General features: G+C 40.7%; 1 protein-coding gene across 1 annotated transcript in view; it reads left to right on the top strand.

Annotated features, from left to right (window-relative positions):
* The window catches only part of tnk2b (tyrosine kinase, non-receptor, 2b), a 67,341-nt gene that overhangs the window by 11,386 nt on the left and 34,738 nt on the right, over window positions 1-21,217 (top strand). The window contains exon 2 of the mRNA XM_053486414.1: window positions 6,955-7,100. The gene's annotated coding sequence lies outside the window, so the exon portion shown is untranslated. The remainder of the gene's footprint in view (window positions 1-6,954; window positions 7,101-21,217) is intronic.

Here is a 21,217-nt window from a genome sequence, read left to right as displayed (position 1 = left end):
TTTAGCGATAATTTCACGGAAGCAAATTCAGAACTAAATCGCTGCTCCTGCTCCATCTCTCACACTAAAAAACATCAGAGAAGTTCAGAAGCTTCAAATAGAATGAACGAACTAATGAATTTTCTCAATTCAGTATTTTCCCCCCCCCATCGCAAAGTCGGTACTCTGCGCTTCTAGTGTTAAGACGACATAACCATGACTAATATCAGATGTGTTTTCTTGCAAAAAGTGCTTCTGTGACTTGTTTTGTTGTTGGCGTACAATAAGTAACGTAATTTCTTCATAGTGCACTATGTACTGCAAAAAGAGCACGTGTGGTTTGTTACTTTAGACTTACGCTGGTTTTCAGGTTATGATTAAACCTATGTATTGTGATTTACATATCATGTGTTGTAGAAAAGACTGAGAGTTCGTGTTGTAGAAAAGACTGAGAGGCGAAGTTCTTCTTTTATCCTGAGAATGTATCATGTTCCCCAGCTCTGGAGTACCTCAGGGCTTTATTTTAAGTCCGATTCTTTCCTCAGCGTTTCATCGCTCTGCTCCTGTTTTACTTTTGTATCCTAAAGTTTCTGGGTTCCGTCTCATTTTCGCTTGTCATTACGAGACCTCAGAGCTATTGTTATGATGTATCTTTTTACTTGCAAGCCTGGAGACGTTTCACAGGCCTCCGTATTGCTGACGTCTAGGGTTCGGTATCTCGGCGTACCTGGGCGAGACTTTAAAATACGTCGTAAGTGTAAGGCGACGGCTGGCCTTTTTATAAAACTTGTCTTTTAAAACTAGTGACTTTTTGCTTCATGCTTTCATCCTGTCCTGATCGAGGTCGCTCCTGAGGCGATAGACTTGTGCGTTGTTTATTGTGTATTGGCTCCTCCTACCTTCACCTTTATTCCTCAAAAAAAAAAAAGATCTGCACAAGGAACTGTATACAATGTTAATGAAGTATATAAAAAACAAAAAAAATAAATAAATGAAAGAAAGGGTAAACAACCAAAAAGGTGTGAAGAAATTAAAAAAAGAAAATGAAAAGTAAAGAAGAGTAATGAAAAAAAAAAGCATTACAATAAATTACAATAGAAAAGAAGAGCAGAATTGAGTAAAGAGAGTGAGGTTGAGGGAAGAACAGAGTGGTGAGAAGAGAACTTGACAGAAAATATGTAAAATTTCAAATATAAAAAGAAAGAAGAGAAGCGATGTAAAAAAATGAGGAAAGAGAAAATAATGAGAGAGAAAAAAACAATAAAGGGGGAAGAGAAAAGATAAGAAAAGTAAAGACAAGTTAAAAAAGAAAAGGAAAGATGTGGAGACAATAGAAAAAGAAAAGGAAGGCAGTTTGAGAGGAGGACGAGGTAGAGAAAGGGACAAAGGAAGAACTAGATAAGAAAAGAGGAGGAAATAATGAGGGAATGAAGAAATGAAAAGGAACTAGAAATGAAAAGAAGAGATTTTTTTTTAAATAAAAAAAACATTTTAAGGTAACTTTTATTCAGGTTGTATATACATAAGGGGAGGAGAAATAAGAGAAGTAAAGAAAAGACAGAAAGGAAGTGAAATCAACAGACGGAAAAGAAAGATTAAAGAAAATAGAAAGTGGTTGAAAACAGGAACGGCAGAGCAGAGAAAAGGAGAAAACCAAAAAAGGAAGAGAAAATTAAATGCAAAGATGTGGAGTCGACCGTAATAGGAAGCGAAAGAAAATGGAAAATATAAGAATTCAATTTTATTTATATTGTGCTCTTAACAATGGTCATTGTCTAAAAGCTGCTTCACAACAATAAAAGAATGAGAAGGCAAGTGAAGAATGGAGGAAAGAAGAGTGAAGTGAAGTTGAAGAGAAAGAAAGTCCTGTGATGTGTTTTGTTGCTTTTGGATACTTTGGATCAATGCTGGACTCAAAATTGCCAGAATGCAATGATGCAACTCGATACAAAGTTACAGCACAGACTTGGCTCGAGGCGACGAGCTCAGAGATGATGATGACGGAGGTACGAGCATGTGGTTGTCTGGTACGGAGGTGAGACATGCGGGCGGAATAAAACCGCCATCGCATTGCTACCTTGAGGGTGAGGTGAATCGAGGGCTCGGCCCCGTCACACTGCTGCTAAACTTAAAGATAAAGTTTAAACTGAAGTAAAAATCTTAACTCAGGAGTTCATTACACCGCACGTCTTGGGAGACAACCAGTTCAGGACGGGCGATGAATAATAAACCCTCAGGACTTGAGCTCTGCCTTCTGCTCCCCTGAACGTGTTCAGATCTGGTGACCTCAATACAAATCAAACCTCTCGCCTGGAAGTCGCTCATGTCACTCGCTCCCACGGCGAAGCCTTCGGCCCGGGCCTCGGAGGAAACACGGCGCTTACGTGCAACGGGACAAAAGTGCCCTTTGTGTGCTGGACTGCAGAAGGGGGTGGAGTCTCTGCTTTTTCCCCTCCAGGTGGGCGTACAGTGGAGGAGTGATTCGGGCCGGCGCCAGGAGACATTCCTAAGAGTCCTGATGATTGGTGGCTCGTCGGAGACTCCGCCCACTGACCGGTCTCGAGAGGCAGCTCCTTTAAAGCTGTCAAAGTTCTGCAGCTCTGGGAGGTTCTTCAGGTGTACAGACTTGTACCTTACACAGAATAATGAAACCAGGGATGCCAGACGAGGACTTCCTAGTAAAGTTCTAGCAATTTCTGTAAAAGTTGTATAGATTCTGGAATTTAATTTTTTATTTTTTTTAATGGTGTAATCTCTGACAGTGTGACTTCGCAACTAGACAAGGATTAACTACTGGTCATTAAAATAATAATAATAATAAAATAATAGAGATCTTACTTTTATACAGGCCTGAATGGCATTAAGGAAATATTACATACACGCATAGAGAGAACAAGCATTTTAAACAGAAATTAGACGATGTTCAATTCCAATGAAATTTTGTATAAAAAATTTAATGTATCTAGTGTTGATTTTGTCAGCTATTTTACCATTTTTGTCTTACTCCCGGGATAAATGTCCCTGTTAGTTTTTATCATATGTAGTCAATCTAGTCCCATTTATGGTTATTATGGTTGGAGCTACACATCCTGCTCCTGTGCTCCCAGTGATCCAGATCCCATCTGCCCTCTGCACCTACTGACTCATCCCTGTGCTGAACTGGACTTCATGTTAATTTAAAGAATTTCTGTTATATTGTACTTTTAGCTGCATAACACACATGGTGTTTTATCATCTCTATATGTTATCACCCAGATGAGGATGGGATTCCCTGTTGAGTCTGGTTCCTCTCAAGGTTTCTTCCTATTGCCATCTCAGGGAGTTTTTCCTTGCCACTGTCGCCATCACCCTTGGCTTGCTCATCAGAGAAATTTCATTCATTCATCTCGTTATCATCTAGACATATTTTTCTCACACATACACAATTTATTATTATTATTATTATTAAATTATTATTATTATTATTTTATTTATATATATATATATATATATATATATATATATATATATATATATAATCTTTTTATTATTATTTTTTTTCTTTTATGAATTTCTTCCATTTTTGTGAAGCTGCTTTGAGACAATGACCATTGTTAAAAGCGCTATATAAATAAAATTGAATTGAATTTAAATTTTTGTTTAGTCAAGTTTTAGTCGACTTAAAGTCTGGGCATTTTAATCTAGTTTTAGTCAAAGGAACCGTTAAGTATTTACGTCTAATTACAGTCAATGAAAATGTAACCTTTTAACAGTTTATAAAGATTATTAATTAACCCTACAGTCAATCTAGTGTAGTCTACCTTAAATCCTTTTTTTTTTCTTCACAAAATAACTATCTTAACATTTTAAAATTAATCTTTTTATCTGACGTCTTTAGCTTAAAATATTTATTTTATCTATTAATGGTTTTGCCAATGGTTTAGCTATAAAATACACATTATACGAATCACCTATAACAAAACATAAAGAAACCTAGTTTGAGATTTTTATGGTCTGCCTTGATGCATCTCTTCAGGTTTTTTATAATTTTTTCCAGCAATTGTGTTGCAAACTCAACTGTTTCCCCTCAATATTACTACTTAAAAAAAAATAAAAAATTTAACCAATATTTTTTTTCCGGGTCAATATAAAGCTCTTGTCCTTCGGCCGAGTAATGCCGCTGTGATGACGAAAACTTCGACTGAGCTCGTAACATCCCGTCATTACACGCACAAACTGCTCCTGATACGCCACGCGGCGTGACCCAAGAAACAGTGCTACTCGTGCTGTAATGAATGAACAACGTATCGCGGCGGATGGTGACGGACGTTATATGTTGACGAAGATAAAGACAGATGTTTTTTTTAAAAACCACATTTTAGTCTTCTATTTTTTCATCAACAATATTGCATGATGATTTAGTCATCGTCACCTTAAAGGAAAAAAAAGGTCATCAACAAATATTTTTAGGCATTATTTTCTTTGATGAAAAAAACACAAAACATTTTTTTAAAGATGAAAGCCAAATTTCAGGCGGTGAGAGGGTAAATTCTACTGAAACTCAAAAATGATTGTACACATGATCATTCACCAGCACCACTTGCACGTTACAGAAACTCAGCTGGGAGTTATTACCACATCCCATGTATGTACAGCCCTGACCTTGCACCATAATTACATTTCCACATGTTTGGGTTTTTCAAGGAGTTCCTGGGAGGCCAGCATTTCAGACGTTCTGTCATGGCTCCTTCATGTGGTTTTTCATTGTGGTTGCCAGCAAGTCATGAAGCGCAGTGAAGACCAACACTGCTGTTAGGACGTGAAGTGATATGATGTCATTGAGTTTGCTCAGCTGATTAAGAGGAAACTGTGTGGTCATTCAGGCAGGAGAATTAGGAGGAGGTGTGTGTGTGGAGGGATGGTCTGGTTTGAGTGTATTATTCATGCTGACTAATCTCCTCATATCAGCAGTTCCGTTTAACATTGTACATTAAGCAGAGCGTAATTCAGCCGCTTCAGTAAATACGGCATTGTTCCAGAGTCGGGACACGGAGGAGGTTTGATGAATAACAGGGAAGCTGCACGTTAAAGAAACACTGGTCAGCTTTATGTTTCCAGAGAAATGGAGGACGAGCGATGAATAGACACAGTGTGGCCCTGAACTGCTCTGACATCATCAAATAAATAAACAAACACAGATCACGAGCTCGTCCAGTACGACACTTCAGAATAAAACCTAACACATACTGTAGCACATTCAGTGAAACGCTGATCGCTGTGGATATCAGAGTTCTAAAGATCGCCTTGGTTTTAGTGCGCATTTACTGTAGTTATGAATCGCGATTAAGTGCGCTGGTTCATGTATCATCAAGTTGACTCCAAAATCGATTTAAATAATTTATTACATTTACGATGGAGATGCATCGGTCTTGCAGTGTCCATTACAACTAAAAAGCTTCTTTAAAAGCCAAAATGTTTTATTTTCTTTATTCCTGACACTTTGAGCAGTCATGCTGATTTGTCCACATTCTCTAAATAGGGAATGAACTGGAGTTAGGGACAAAACTCAAACCTATCAGTTGCGGTTTAATTTGGAGTTGCAATGGTGCCGATGCGTTTTTAAAAAAAATTAATATCCTTTATTTAAATATCTCTAGAAAGGTAAAATTATGATAAAAAAATTCTTCACAAAGGTAAATAAAATAAGACCCAGCAAAAAAGGGTGTGGCCTCTCTACCTGTCATTTATTATCAAAATGGGTTGTGGGCTTGTGTATTCAAAGAAGGTGTGGCCTGTCTACCGGTAAATTTGATTAAAAAAGAGGTGTGGCCTCTATAACTGTTCAGTCAGTTTTATGTAAAGGGGGTGTGGCCTCCTTACTTGCCATTTTTTTATTTAAGGGAGTGTGGCCTCTCTACCTGTCAGTTTTATTTAAAGGGGGTGTGGCCTCTACCTGTCATTTTTATTGAAAGGGGGTGTGGCCTCTCTACCTGTCAGTTTTATTCAAAGGGGGTGTGGCCTCACTACGTGCCATTTTTCCGCAAAGGGGTGTGTGGCCTCTCTACCTGTCAGTTTTATTTAAAGGAGGTGTGGCCTCTACCTGTCATTTTTATTGAAAGGGGGTGTGGCTTCTCTACCTGTCAGTTTTATTCAAAGGGGGTGTGGCCTCACTACCTGCCATTTTTCCTCAAAGGGGGTGTGTCCTCACTACCTGTCAGTTTTATTTAAAGGGGGTGTGTCCTTGCTACCTGTCAGTTTTGTTCATAGGGGATGTGGCCGCCTTACCTGTAAATTTTATTTGAGAGGGTGTGGCCTCACTACCTGTCAGTTTTATTTAAAGGGGGTGTGGCCTCTCTACTTGTCAGTTTTATTCAAAGGGGTGTGGCCTCAATACCTGTCAGTTTTATTCAAAGGGGGTGTGGCCTCTCTACTTGTCAGTTTTATTCAAAGGGGTGTGGCCTCAATACCTGTCAGTTTTATTTAAAGGGGGTGTGGCCTCTTTACCTGTCAGTTTTGTTCGTAGAGGATGTGGCCTTCTTACCTGTAAATTTTATTTGAGAGGGTGTGGCCTCTCTACCTGTCAGTTTTATTCAAAGGGGGTGTGGCCTCTCTACCTGTCAAATTTATTCAAAGGGAATTTGGCCTCACTACCTGTCCGTTTTATTTAAAGGGGGTGTGGCCTCTCTACCTGTCAGTTTTATTTAAAGGGGGTGTGACCTCTCTACCTGTCATTTTTATTTAAAGGGGGTGTGGCCTTGCTACCTGTCAGTTTTATTCATAGGGGGTGTGACCTCTCTACCTGTCATTTTTATTTAAAGGGGGTGTGGCCTTGCTACCTGTCAGTTTTTTTTAAAGGGGGTGTGGCCTCGCTATCAGTCATTTTTATCAAAAGTTGGTCATATTTCATTTATTTGCTTGTTCATTTGTTTATTGTTGTGTGTGTGTGTGTGTGTGTGTGTGCATGTATGTGTGTGTGTCTGTTTTTATGTGTTTCAGATGACACCGTTTTGCTGCGAGCGCTGTATTAAACCATGGACTGGACTGATGGCGAGTCCGATGGCTGTGTGACCTCCGCATGCACACACACACACTCGCTCGTGTTCAGGGCCTGAAGTGATCAGGAGCTCCACGGCACACTGCTGGTAAGTTCACACAGCTTGGTTTACGTGTGTGTGTGTGTGTGTGTGTCCATCACCTCAGTAAAGTTTTATCCCGTGACCCTTTGTGGTTTTGTGTTGTAGTAGTGTGAATGCCTGCTCAGCTTGTGTCAGGCTGTTAGTTCAGGATGTGCGTACACGTGTGTAGACGTGTGAATGTGTCCCTTCGCTCAGGTATGCCGGCCACGCTCGCGCCGCATAGCTCTCTCGCTTTGCCTCATCCATCATTAGTCGCGCGGCATCGCTGTCCGGAAGCTGAAAGGCAGAGCGCCGAGCGCGCCGCGTATCTCATTCCTGTTATGCCTGGAGTGCCGTTATTCGAGCCTCCACGCCTCTCGCCTGCTTTACCCCCCGTCTGCAGCCTTGATCTGCCCTTCCGCACTCTGCCAGCCATTCGCACAGCTCCTCTTTCCTCCGTGATGAAAAGTTCCAGCGTCGACTCGGGGTCCGACTCCGACAGGATCGAGCGCCGTCTCTCGGGGCAGGTGTGCAGACGCGCAGACGCCGTAGACGTCTGACAGACAGGAAACGCTCCCCAGACGGAACTTCAGCAGAAATGCTTCACAAGGCTCGCACAGTGATCTTTATTAAAACCGAGGTAAGCGGTCACAAGTGTGTGTTTTTGCGTCCTGTGTGTGTGTGTGTGTGTGTGTGTGTACACCAAAGGAAGTGGTGTATGCAAAAGCCAACAGGTGTGTGCTTTTGAAAACATGCTGTGCAAGCGTTTGGGACGGAAATGATCTAAACCGCGCTCTATAATTAGCCGAGCGGTTAAAAAGGCTGGATTGCTGCCTCACAGATCCGTATCTCCGGAGGGAAACGTTTAGACACAGCAGGCTGAGTGCTATAATGTGCGTGTGTTTGTTGTTTTTTAACAGTTTATTTACGAGGATCATTTACCCATTACCGCGAGCAGCATTTCCATCCATTAGCGCTGGATCTTATGTAACGATTAAACAAAACAGGGCGGTCTGTTTAAACAGTGGCTTCTTTCAATGTTATTTAGCGACCTGCCAACGTGTGTGTGTGTGTGTGTGTGTGTGTGTGTGTGTGTGTGTCGTTTTGAGACTGATCCACAGCACTGACACTGGAGACTCCTTGCGTAAAGCTGCCTGGTGTCTCTCCTCAGAAGCATTGCTCGGTTAGTGCTGCACGCTAATATCAACCTGTGATCAGTAGCAGCACTCGTGTCCGAGCGTCTGTTCTAGAACGTTCCTCAGCACTTCTGTGTCTGGAGCACAGGTCACATGACCACACGTGCAGCGAGACACCATAAGTTTATGCCGCGTCCATAACGCTGGAGGAGGCTTTATACAGGGGTGAGGGGGGAGGTGGGCCTATTTTTACCTGTGTGTGTGTGTGTGTCAAAAATAGTAGTAAATGCGGCTGTAAATGTCTGGAGTGCCGAGACTGACAGCTCTGTCCTCTGTACTAGAGAGATGGAGGAGGAAGAGGAGCCCGTTATTTTAACTCTCTATTTTAATTCTCTCTGTCTTTTTAACCCCCTCAGCTCTGCCCGTCTCTCTGCCCGTCTCTCTGCCCGTCTCTCTGCCTCCTGCACTACTTGTGTCTCTCCTTGTTTTTCTGTCTCCACCGGCCAGTCTCTCTCTGCCCGTCCCTCTGCCTTCTGCACTACCTGTCTCTCAGGCAGTCTTTCTGCCTCCTGAACTAACTGTCTCATCTGCCTGTCTTTTTGCTTACACTACCTGCCTCTCTGTCACCACCTTCCAATTTCTCTCTGCCTGTCTTTTTACCTCCTGCCTTGCCTGTCTCTCTCTGCCTCCTGCACTGCCTGTCTCTCTGCCTTCTGCACTGCCTGTCTTTTTTCCTCCTGCACTGCTTGCCCCTCTGCCTCCTGCACTGCTTGTCCCTCTGCCTCCTGCACTGCCTGTCTCTCTGCCTGTTTCTTTGTCTCCTGCCCTGTCTGTCTCTTTGCCTTCTGTACTGCCTGTCTCTCTCTGCCTCCTGTACTGCCTGTCTCTCTCTGCCTTCTGCACTGCCTGTCTCTCTGTCTCCTGCCCTGTCTGTCTCTCTGCCTGTCTCTCTGCCTCCTGCACTGCCTGTCTCTCTCTGTCTTCTGCCCTGTCTGTCTTTCTGCCTCCTGGACTGTCTGTCTCTCTGCCTCCTGCCCTGTCTGTCTCTCTGCCTCCTGCCCTGTCTGTCTCTCTGCCTGTCTCTCTGCCTCCTGCACTGCCTGTCTCTTTGTCTCCTGCACTACCCGTCTTTATTTTCTCTTTTTCTCATTTCAGTTCATTTTTACTATTTATGTAATGATTTTTTTCTTTTACTCCTTTCTTTTGCTCTTTAATTTCCCCCTCTCTTTTCTTCTTCTCTCTCTCTGACACACACACACACACACACACACACACACGCATACTCATCACCTCACACTGAAATCACTTTACCCTCTCTCTCTCTCTCTCTCTCTCTCTCTCTCTCTCTGTGTAGCCCTCCACCTGTGCTGCCCCCTGCTGTGTTTTCAGAGGCGGGGCGTGTTCACTCTTCTCCTCTGCCCCTCATCAGGGTTAAGAGGAATGTTTAGACGTTGCTGTAGATGTGTGTAGAGATTAGGAGGTGAGACGAGGACGTCCTCCACCTCGCCCTTTTATTCGTCTTTCGTTTGCTTCATTAGGAGGAAATGAAGGAGATCTCTAACACATCATTAAAGGAATTTGTCCTTTACCTAACCCCCCGGTTCTTCCACTCTCTGTTTTCATCTCGTCACACTTTCTTATCAGGAGTGATTTTATTTCACTACCTGCCCATATCCCCCCCCCGCCCCCCTCCAACAGGAAGTGTCTTACAGGTTGACGGAGTCATCAGTGCGGCACAACGGATGATGCAACCTCGCATAGAGCGTCTCTGTTCTGCCGCGTCCACACCCACGCACCCACACATACACTCATTAACTCGGCCGTGTGTTTTGGAGCGCTCAGGATAGTCGCCCACGCAGTCAAAAATCCGGTCCGCTGCTGCTGCTGTCGCAAGAAACTCGCTTTATTAAGCCAGTGTGTGAGACACTGAGACACTGTGACATTGTTCGCTTTTTGTACAGTGTTGTGTAATGACGAAGGTCTCGTCAGGTCAGTTATAGTCAGGTGCTTTTATCCTGTTTAAATAGTGCTTGTTTATTTAAGATGTGCACTTAGTATATTTATTTTTTCGAAGGAGTCTCCAGTGTCAGAGGAAAGTTCTCTTTGACACGGGGAAGGACACGTGATGTATTATCTCACCGAAAAGGAAAGAAAATAACTTGTAGCAGAGATAAAATCATTGTTTTTTTTTGTTTGCAAAAGCTTGTTGTGTAAAAGGAACAAAGTACTTAAAGTTATTGGAAAGTAATCCATGTATTGTTTCTTCATTCATTTCATTCGATATTAAAAATTAACACAAAAACCTTGAAGACCTTTTTTTATTTATTTATTTTTTTTAATATTTGTTGGGAAAAACTAAATGAAAAAAACAAAAAAACAAAAACAAATACCAGCTCATTTTTTTGATTTCTGACTTTGTACCCAAATCAAAAATTGGAAAAAAATAACGAGCGCCAATTTTTAGATCATCTATTTATTTATTTATTGCATAAAAATTGCCATGCTCTTCAGATGCAAAAATAAATTAATAAATAAAAATCAATACAATAAAACAATGTGTAGAAACAAGGGAAAACTTTTGCATTATGCCACTTGTGTGGAGAAAGAAAAAAAAATAAGTAAGTCTATTTTTTCATAATTTTTTATTTTATTTTAGATTTGAGCACAGTCAGAAATTTGTAAAACGAGTCGCTATGTTTTTTCATTTTGGTTTTGGACCCCATAAAAATAATTATATTGAAAACGAAATGATAAACTGACTAAAAGTTGATAATAATTTGCTTTAATTGGATTATTTTACTACTAACATTTTCCCACATATTCTTAGAAATAAAGTGCGTAAAACACCAGTGAAGCGACTTTCTACTTTGTGTAAAAGGCGCAGTTGAATTTAAGATCGAGTCAAGGCTCGCAACTTGCATTCAGGTGGTCAGCTGACTTCATTTTATTGCCACATGACGTTGCTAAATCTAGACCTGAGCGACTGATCAACCCCAGATCATAACACTGTCTCCAGAGGCTTGTACAGTGGACACTATGCATGATTGGTGCATCGCTTCATGCGCTTCCCTTCTTACCCTGACACGCCCATCACTCTGGGACAGGATCAATCTGGACTCATCAGACGAGTCACATGACCTTTTTCCATCGCTCCAAAGTCAAATTTTTACGCTCCCTAGCAAACCGAAGCCTTTTTTCAGATGAGTCTCAGTCTGAAGTGTTTTCTTTTGGACAGATAGGTGTGTTTAGTCCCAATCCTGTGATTCTCCTTCTCATCACATGTTTGTATTTACTGTAAATTTCTTAGTTTTATTGTTAAACATAGCTTTGATTTCTACAATGCAACTGGTCTCACATCAGAATTCTTTACTTATAACCCAGTTCCTTTTGCTGAGAAAAAAGCTGGCCCAAACTGACACTGTTGCACCCAATGAGCGGGCTCAGGAACCTTTTTATAATATTATAATACTTTACAATAGACAAAAAAAATACAGCAAATTGGCAAAATGAATGGTGGTCTCTGACTTGGCTTGCCTTGACTTTAGCGTATAGAGCTGACTCCTGAAATTTGTGGTGGTTACACGTTAAGAGCACCTGCAAATTGCGTAAAAAATGTGTTTAAAAAAAAACGCCTGTAAATGTTTATACTCCCAAAACACTTTAATTTAATTTCAAACTCAGCTTAATACATTACCTGTATTACCTGTAATAAACCTGTATACAGTTAGTCCCCTACTTACAAACAAGTTCCGTTCCGGGAACACGTTTGTTAGTCGGATTTGTTCTTAAGTCTTTCTTATATGCCTTTGACGCAAATATATAATGTAAAGCATTCCGATCCACATGACTAAATCTCTCTGTTTTCCCAAAAACCATAACCGCACCAAAGGAAATTAATCTCTTTAAATCACGGCCTTTAAATCACAAAGGGAATCTCGGACAGTGTTTTGTCTTAGAGCAAATTTGCTCATAGGAAACTCCAGTGTCTCCCACAGTGCTAGAATGTAAAATACAGATGTCACCCCTTTATGTACGGTCTCATTCAAGTGCGATTTCTTTGGTATGTGCGGTCGTTTTTGCTTTGGTATCGATACTGTAGAGTAAATACTATACTTATAATAATTTACTATCCCAAGCCGCATTTTTCTCTATGGTTGCTGTGTGTTCTCTCTACAGTACTAAACAGTGTATACAGAAACGAAATACAGTACAGTGGAACAATGTCCAATGACGCCCGCATACACAGACACAAAGAGCAGGCTGATACAGAAAAGAAAATGGATCTTTAACCTCTCTAATGAGACTTGCTTTTGCTTTACACACGGCCTGTACACACACGCATACAGACACACAATAAAATATGTTTTACGCACACACACGTGGTCACAGTGTTATAGTAAACCATACATGCATGCAAGGATGTTGATTATACCAGTAAGAGACCCAGCACGGTCTCGGTTCGATTGTGATCATGTGATCATGATACTCGGTACTCGTAAACCAAGACTTGTTCGTTTTCCAAGTCAAAATTTATTAGAAATCTTTGATTGTCCTATAAAACACTCGCAAAACGTGTTACTCGCAATTCAAGGTTTCATTGTATTAAACGTTTAGCGGACAGTGGCACTGAAGAAAAGACAGGAGGCAGAGCTAGAGGTAGCAAAGCTGAAGATGTTAAGGTTCTCTTTGGGAGTGACAAGGATGGATAGGATCAAGAATGAGTTTATTAGAGGGACAACCCATGTTAGATGTTTTGGAGATAAAGTCAGAGAGGCCAGATTGAGGTGGTTTGGACATGTTCAGAGGAGAGATTGTGAATATATTGGTAGAAGGATGCTGAGGTTGGAACGGCCAGGCAGGAGGTCTAGAGGAAGACCAAAGAATAGATTTATGGGTGTAGTGAGAGAGGACTTGACAAGTCCTCTCTCACTACACCCATAAATCTATTCTTTGTTAGTTAGTTGTTAGTTAGTTGGGGTGAGAGAAGAGGATGCAGAGGATAGGGTTAGATGGAGGCAGATGTTTCGCTGTGGCGACCCCTGAAAGGGAACAGCCGAAAGACAAAGAAAAAGGAAAATTCTTGAAACATGGAGGCTGCGAACTCTGAAGCGGAGACTTCTAAAGAGTCGACAACAAATTTTGACTGTATCAATATTGATGTTTTATGCTAGGTCTGCTGTATGGGTGCAAAATGGACCAAATTGAGGCAAAATTGAGCAAAATGAGTTTTTTTAATTGACAAATACAATTTAATTTTTAAAAAGCTGTGTGAACAAAGTGCTCTTTTTTTCCTAAGCCTAATTTCCACTAAAAGTTCAGATATTTGAAAAAATAGACCCTGTGGGAAAACATCCTTGAACAGATAATCACCAAACTCTCCTGTAGGGCAGATAAAAAAGCCTTGAATCATCAGATTTTTTTGTTGCTTTGCTGCCTCTAGTGGTGGTCGTGTGAAATGCATCAACCTTCGACAGTACCACAGCTGTGCTGATGAAACCTCAGTGAGCTGAAGAGTGAAGTGAAACTGTGTGTGTGTGTGTATGTGTGTGTATATATATATGTGTGTGTGTGTGTTATTTTGAAGGTTAGGCATGAGTGATGGAGTGCATACACGTGCACGGGTTATCAGTCAGTGCTGAAAGAGGCACACACACACACACACACAGAATAAAAAGCCTTGTGGAGGCCATTATATTTGCTGTTGTAATAATTTAATTCCTGCAATCTACTTTGTGACTCATGACTTTAGACATCTCAATGATTATAAAATATTTTTTTATATCGGATCATTGATCAGAGGGGACGATTTTAATATACTGTAATATGACAAAGGGGCGTTCAAGTCAAACCTGGACTTATAATAACAGAACACAGTTATGATCTTGACAACTCGGTTTATTTCTCTTTATACTGTGTGTAAAGTCTTTTATAAATGTCATGTGGTTTATTCACCAGAAATGAGAAATGTCATCACAAGTCCCGATTTGACTCGAACACCCCTGGTTTAAAAACAAATACAAAAAAAAATTCAAGCCATGAGACAGAAAATACAGACGAGAGGAATTTCACAAATGTGAGCATTTACATTATTATTTTTTTTTTTCGTGCACACAATTTAAGGACAGGACTTAAAGTCATTTTGAAAAAAAAAAGATATAGTGAAGTAAACCTCATGCATGGTTTTTTTTTTTTTTTTACATTTTTAAATTTTTTTTTATGCTGATACGACCGAGCCTGATACGATATAACATTGGGGTGAATGGAGTTCGGACACTGTGTTAAAATGTGATGTAAATATAGACACAGTAAATATTGTATGGAAGGAGTCTCCAGTGTCAAAACGTTGCAGTTTTTTTTGTCTATATAAATCGAAAGACTTTGTGTTTAAGGTTGGTGATGAGCGTAACTGTATAGGGAATAAAATGCATGATGTCATTCTTTAAAGAATAACATTTTGCAATCAGGGTCACGTTGCTGGTGCTTTAAGAGGAAGAAAAGACTTCAGGGTGTTAATTCATTTCCTGTAACATATGATTATGGAGTGGTGCTGTAGCCTTATTCGTGATGCTGTTAAATATCGAGACAAACAGCAGATTAACTCTGGGATTTATAGCAGAATTCTGTGGAGAGAGAGAGAGAGAGAGAGAGAGAGAGTCGCACCTGGGTCACCTCGTCTCTTTCCCTCTTTGCTCCTTTCGAGAGCTTCATAATCCCCTTTCCTCATCTCATCTCCCCTACTAATGCACCTGTTCATTCTCTCTCTCACACACACACACACACACACACACACACACACACACACACACACACACAGAGTGTTTCCTGGCTGCGGCATAGCTCACATGTCTGCCTGGGACTTCCTAGAAAGATGCAACAAGAGCTGAGATTAAGTGAGAGTGTATTCACATTCCCCCTCTCTCTTGCTCTCTCTCTCTCTCACACACACACACACACACACACACACTGACACAGTCCTGGATTCTTCCCCTGACTCCTCCCTGCTTTCTGGGAAGTTTGATTCGGGTCGTGTTCCTGTGGGAGACTCCTCCCTTTTCATGTTAGATGAAGATGTTGGACCAGATTAGGATCCAGTGAAATAAATCAGGATTAATCTCAGAATTGTTGTTCTCAAATAAAACACTCCGATGATGATGTTGGCTCCGCCCCCTCTGCAGCTATGGCAGCTTCAACTCTTCTGTGAAGGCTTTACACAAGGTTTAGGAGTGTGTTCATGTTGTATTGATTGATTTGTAGCTATTCTAGACAGCAGTGCACAAATACAATTAAGGTTTGAGAAAGCATCATACATTTTAAACTTTTATTATTGGAAGGCAACAATTTTCCATTTTCTTATTATTTTATGTAAATTATTATCATGTAGAATGTGTGCGCAGTCGTGCTGAATACTCGCTCGCACACACGGAGCGGGAAGATAAACCCGAGCAGCTAGAAAGCGCTCTGTGTTATTATTCTCTCTGCATTATGATTTTTGTGATGATAAAGGTTTTAGGCTTGTGCTTTTTGAGTGAGTTGAGGGTCGACTTAGCTTAAATTATTCATGCTGCTTTGGGAATAAGGTGTGTTTGTTTTAAGTTTTCACCAGACGTCCTCTCATATGGGTTTCCTTAAAAAAAAAAAAACTTAACATATTGCTAATTTTACATCTTTTAAGGAGACTTTGTAATATTTCCAGATTGGCGACTGCATGTGGTTGTGGCTTTGTATTTTGTAAATTCATGTATCTGAGTTCATGTGATTGATGATATGAGTTCATGTGATTGATGATATGAGTTTATGTGATTGATGATATGAGTTTATGTGATTGGCCAGTTGAGAGAGAGGGAGACGACCCGACTGTAAAAATGAAGAGATTATCTGTCGATATCGATTGGTGGCCGATCGATCGGACAGCCCTTAGATTTAGCTGTGGATTTAGTATCTTATTAGAACAGATTATTCAGGAGGGATGGGAATCACCAGTCAATCACCTCCCAATATATCATGATACCTCGGTGCGGATTTGATTAAAATTGCGATTCTGTAAGTATTACCATTTTATGAATATCCCGATTTGATATTACTTTTACATTTTTAAACCTTTAAAAAAAGTTTCATGATTAATTAAATGTCGCTTGTACCTTATAACATTAGTTTTCTCACTTACTGGTCAAACTGAATCCAATTCAGCCAATTCTGGTCACTGGCTCACATCGACCGCTTCATCTCTAATATGAATTAAAAAATTATAATAGTAAAAAAAATATAAATATATTTCGTAGTCAATGTGGCGATACAAAAGCATACAAAAGAATCGCAATAAATAACTATCTTTATTAATAATTTTTTTATTCATGTTTTTTTTTTTTTTACCCCTAATCTACTTATTAATAGTTTTAAGTGCAGGATGTGATTTATCTGTGGATTTACAGTAATATCTACAGGGTGAGCCAAACGTTTCCATATATAGACAATTTTTGTGCTTTTTTAAAAAAAATAAGAAACAATTTATTCATACAGTATAATCTGCTCTACATGGTTCCTGTTATTCATTTCATGTTCATTGTTAAATTTGTTGCAACCATGTGACCGCTTCCTGACCCGGCCATCAGAATGATGATAATGATATATAGATTATTTAATATGTATAATATAATTTTTTATTTATTATATATATATATATATATATATATATATATATATATATATATATAATTATTTTTGTTTTTGTTTGGTCCACCCTGTGTTGGCATCTGTTCTGTTTTTTATTTTATCTTTTGTATTCATAGACTGTACTGTGTATATTTGTACTGTTTCTATTTTATATCTGCACATTTTTTCTTTGATGCTGTAACATAATTTCCCCACTGCGGGACGAATAAAGGTATATCTTATCCTATTCTATATCATATATATCATCTTACACCTATATCTTATATTATATTATCTTAAGGTGTATACTTCCTAAAATGTCGGAGATAATTCCGAAACTTTCCGAGAAAACATTCTCTGATTATAATAGAATGCATAAAAATTTGAAGGTCTGCAATAGAGCTGAGATTTTACACAATATATCCTTATATCGTATCAAATGTATGTGTATAGCAGTGTGAATGATATAGCTGCGGTTAGTGTGTGTGTGTGTGTATGTGTGTGTGTTTTCCGGTGAGTTTTTTTAGCCAGGCTTTAAGTGACAGGAGACGGAGCGCAGGCCAAACGGCAGACGTCCACTCACGGCGTTCTCCAAACCTCGAGCGGCCGATTGGGGGGGGGATTGGCTCACAGGACGTTCAGCTTGACGCCAGCTCCCGACCTGCAGATTGGGATCCGTTTACGAGGCTGTGTATGACGGCTGGAAAACCTATTTCATGTTAGACATGAGGCGTACATAGTGTAGTTCTTTATGCGGATCAGGCTACATGCCGGTGATGCGTTTCCCATACCTGCACTTCGCTTTTGTGTGTGTGGTGTGTGGTGCACGTCTGGCACTGCAGGACTGTGTGTGGATGGACAGGATATTATATAGCATGATGGATAGTGGCACCTTTTTGAAATTTGTGGGAAAGTAAAAAAAAAAACCCTGATCATTTGGTTTGAAGAAGCCTCATCGCGCGCACACTTCTCTCGTAACACTCTGAGAGACGACCCACCGTCCTAACGTTCATTCTGAAACGTCTTCGTGTCTTTCACATCATGTGACTCTCAGTTTTATTTTCACAGACGCCCTTGGGGAGCGTCACTGGAAACCCGGTGAAATATAATAGAAATGTAATGTTTTACTGCTTTCTGTGTGTGTGTGTGTGTGTGTAACCCAGTACCAGGAGACTCTCTCCTAACAGTAGGTGGGGACGAGGGGGTGTCGGAGATTTAATGACGTTGTCGCTGATGCTTCGACCATCTGTCTTAGGATGCGGTGAGAGTGGGAGGGAGGCAGGAGGGGGTTTGATAGACAGAAGGAAAAAAAAACATGATTTTAGTTTGAGTGTTTTAGAATGAACAGATGATCCACTGGGAATTTTTCACACACGCGCGCGCACACACACAAGTACATCATTCTCTGGAGTTTCTACAGAACGATGCAAAAAACATGCTGAAAGTGACAGGCGAGTTGATGAGAGCAGGTTGAACTGATTCGAGTTGACAGGAAGGTCACTCAAATAATCACTCCTTGCAGCCACGGTGAGCAGAAAAGCATCTCAGAACGCACAAAATCTCAAACCTCCATGCAATGAAAATGTAATTCTGCTCTCATCAGTCAAGGACGGTGATATAACTCTGCGGGTCACGCGGCAGACTACTGTAATTAGCAGACGGCTACGCCGCGGATTTCAGGACAGGCGGATATGCGGGCAACTTTGCGTGTGGTCGTTAGGCAACAACGGCGTAGAGGCATTTAGAGGAGGGGCACGACACCTGGGCGCATGCCTATATACACCCTCCTGGACGAACCTATGTTGTTCCAGTGTAGGAAAAAAGAGAAAATAAGTGATGAAAAAGGGGGAAAAAAGAGAGAAGACACAAAAAAAGCCAAAGAAAAGAGTAAAGAAGTGATGAAAAGAAAAAGAGACAAAAAAACTGCAAACAAGTAAATATGACAAAAAGACGGACAGAAAAAAGGACAGAGAGAAGTCAAAAGAAAAAGACAAAAAATAAGAGAAAACACCTGCGTGCAAGTCTATATACGCCTCCTAGACAGATGTATGTTGTCCTGGTATAGGAAAAAAGAAAAGACAGAGAAAATAAGGCCTTAAAAAACAAAATTAAAGTCAAATGAAAAACGAGAGAAGACGAGAAAAGTAAGGAGACTAAAGAAAAGAGAAAAGAAGTGCTGAAAACAAAGGAAAGAGAAACAGAAAATCAAGGAAAGAGAGAAGACAAGAAAAGAAAAAAATGCTGAAAAAAGAATGAGAGAAGACAAAAGAAAACAAAAAGACAAGAAAAAAGAGAAGACAAGAAAAGACAAGAAAATAAAAGGGGAGGCGAAAGAAGTGCTGATAAGAGAAAGTGAAGTCTAAAGAAAAGGGAGAAGACAAAAGAAAAGTGGTGAAAAGAAAACGAGAAATGTCCAAGTTTTGTTGGTTATAAAAGCAAAACCTTTCTTTTTTTTTTTTTTTAGATAATTTTTTATTTAGACAAGGCCAATCTCCTCAAGACACAGTGTAACTTCTTTAACCCAGAGGAATCTCCCCGACAGTGTCCACAGTTTCTCCTAAAGTCTGTTCCCCCACCGTTTCCCTCTCAGTGATAACGAGGCGCAATACACCGAAGATAACCCGCGGAAAACTGCAGTTGAAAAACCGAACCCCTGTTCGAGCAGTCTGCTTGGACTGTGATCTGCTGTATTATACGAGTAGATCACAGTCCGAGGTGATTTTATGAGGATTGCGTTCCCGGTTTGGACCGATATCAAGCCATGGGAATAAAAACACTATGCCAGGTGGAGACAAGCTCTTAGAGAAGCCACGAACGCTTCAAGCTGGACGATGGAGCTGTAATGAATCAGGCCTTTTTGATGCAGATGTGTTGTGGAAGACAAGAGCGTTTGATTTGCATATGAAAGTCTGAAAGAGAGACCGAGATGTGAAGGTCGCCTGCATGCTATTAAGCAGATGAGGGCGAGAACATTCCTGGTTCTTTGGCTGTGTGTGTTCACACCTGGGTGAGTAAAAAGGGGCCACGATCCAGCTGGAGTTACAAGGAACTCTCTCAGGGTAGTTAAGTCACACGGGTCGGATGATGACGTACAACGTCGATCTGGATGTTGGCTGAAGGCATCAGAGTATACCACAGTGTTGGCTTTTAACATTCAGAACATAGCGATATGAAAAAAGTGAGGCCATGAATATTATAAAATGAAGCAAATGAAGCAAGATTCTTTATTTTAACCGAGTTTCAGTGAGGAGCCGTTGTGTCTGGAACCTGTGAGGCTTGGTGAAAACTTCATCTTCAGCAACAGCGGTGGGAGGTCTTTACGTCCCAGTAAAGGTGTTCCCTCTGTTCTAACTGTTGTATCTCATTTTCCCAGAAGGTGAGGCCACTTTATCTCATTGCTGTAGAAGGTGTCGCCTCTGTATTTTATTTCTTGAGGAGGTGTCGCCTCTGTATTTTATTTCTTGAGGAGGTGTCGCCTCTGTATCGCATTTCTTGAGGAATGGTCACCTCTGTGTCTCATTTCTGGAGGAGGAAAAGCCATTAAATGTTATTTTTGGAGAAGATGTGGCTTCTGTCTTAAATTTCTAGAAGAGATCTGGCTGCTGTATCTCATTTTTCCAAAAGTTGAGCCTACTTTATCTCATTTCTGGAGGAGCTGTCGCCTCTGTATCCCATTTCTGGAGGAGGTGTCGCCACATTCTCTCATTTTTGTAGGAGAAAAGGCAATTAAATGTTATTCCTGGAGAAGGCGTGGCTTCTGTTTTATTTTTAGAGGAGGTATGGCTGCTGTATCTCATTTTCCCAGAGGGTGTGGCCACTTTATCTCATTTCTGGAGGAGGTGTGGCTGCTGTCTCTTATTTCTGAAGGAGAAAAAGCCGTTTAATGCTATTTCTGGAGAAGGCGTGGCTTCTTTCTTAATTTTCTAGAGGAGGTTGGCTGCTGTATCTCATTTTTCCAGCAGCTGAGGCCACTTTATCTCATTCCTGGAGGAGGTGTGGCTGCTGTATCTTATTTCTTAAGGAGGCGTTGCCTCTATCTCATTTCTGGATGAGGTGTGGCCAATGGATCTTCTTTTTGGAGGAGATTTCGCCAGTGGATCTCATTTCTGGAGGAAGTGTCGCCTCTCTGTCAGTCAGTCCCAATTGAAAGTGTGGCCTCTGTTGCTGTCAGTCTTGGGGGTCAAACGTGGACAAATATATGAATTAAGCATTTAATGGAAATTTTAATATATATTTTATAGTAAAAATGATTGAAATGTTCTTGACCTCTCTCTGAGCTTGTCCACAGAGAGCGTAAGAGAAAAAGAGCGAGAGAGATCAGAAATCAGCAGGAGGGCAAAGGAAAACACCTCCCTCCCT

The sequence above is a fragment of the Clarias gariepinus genome, chromosome 25 (assembly GCF_024256425.1).
Source record: "Clarias gariepinus isolate MV-2021 ecotype Netherlands chromosome 25, CGAR_prim_01v2, whole genome shotgun sequence".
Lineage (NCBI taxonomy): Eukaryota > Metazoa > Chordata > Actinopteri > Siluriformes > Clariidae > Clarias > Clarias gariepinus.
The sequence above is the reverse complement of the archived record's forward strand: the minus strand, read 5'-3'. Positions and strand labels throughout refer to the sequence as shown.